We start from the raw sequence: 1,452 nt of genomic DNA on the forward strand, positions 1-1,452 counted from the left end.
ATATCTAATAAGTTAGATATATCTTGCAAGTTTTCAACTTTGTAGTGGAATGTTTAAAATAACAGATGAAATCACCGCCTCTCGAGGCTGCTGTATTACAGTATTTCATCTAAAAACGAAGGTAGCAACAAGTCAGATTTAATCCTTTATTTAACAATTTTAAAGCTTACGTTGATAACATTAACGTGGCAATAAGAAAGAATATCAACACAGTTTCAAATCAAAGCAACATTTTCTGTTTTCCTGTGTTTCATGCAATAGTCTAAATAGACACGTTACGATTGGATACAGATGAAGAGTAATAAAAAAAGCACGAAGACTAAACATTTAAGATTATATTATTGCGGATTATGCAGTCTCTCGGTTGCATGCTGTTGAATCGAAAGGTACAAATATAGTTTCTTAACAAGCAAGTATATTTAATATTCATATTTAATATTATATATTTATATTTAATATATTATATTTATATATTATATTCCGCCGAGGTCGACTTTGCTTTTCATCCTTTCGGGGTCGATAAATTAAGTACCAATTGCGTACTGGGGTCAATCTAATCGACTGGCCCCCGCCCCCCAAATTTCCGACCTTGTGCCTAGAGAAAAGAATAATATATATTTATTTTTAATATTCATATTCAATAGTATATATTTATATTTAATATTAATATTTATATTTAATATTATATATTTATATTTAATATCATATATGGAGAAAATATTATTTTATAACGTAAAATATTATTGAAGGCGATTTTTGAAGGCACTTTTTCGATTTTCACTTATAAGTTTGTTTCTGCTGTTCTATCCTCAATTTCATTACCAGGACCTGGAAACACAACGAGAAAACGATATAAAATATTAATTTTAAACTTGTTAATTCCTGGACTGTATACTTTATATATATATATAAATTACTATCATATGTTTTGTCATGTATGAAAGGATGTCTCTTTACAGAAAGATTATAGATGAACAACGCAAGTTATATTCAAGTTATATTGAATATAACTTGCAATAAGAAGTAAACTATCAGGACTATGCTGCAAAATATTGACAATGTTGGTTGGGGAATATTTCCTGGAAGGAGTAGCCATATTTATATAAGAGAATGGACTGTTTTGTGCTATTCTGCTAAAGATGTGAATAGTTGTATGTAGAGTTGACACGGATCTATGACTGTATATACATTTACATGGGTCTATCAATGGATGAATATATATATTAATGTAGATCTATTTATTGATGTATTGTGTATTATACAGGAATGTATTTATTGCCGTATGTACAGTATTACTATATGTGTATTTAAGTTTCTTATAGACGAGTATGCGTATACATGTAGATTTCTACGCATATATATATATATATATATGTGTGTGTGTGTGTGTGTGTGTGTGTGTATGTGTGTGTATGTATGTATATATATATATGTGTGTGTATGTATATATAT

This window comes from Octopus bimaculoides, chromosome 30, assembly GCF_001194135.2.
Source record: "Octopus bimaculoides isolate UCB-OBI-ISO-001 chromosome 30, ASM119413v2, whole genome shotgun sequence".
NCBI classification, from domain to species: Eukaryota; Metazoa; Mollusca; class Cephalopoda; order Octopoda; family Octopodidae; genus Octopus; species Octopus bimaculoides.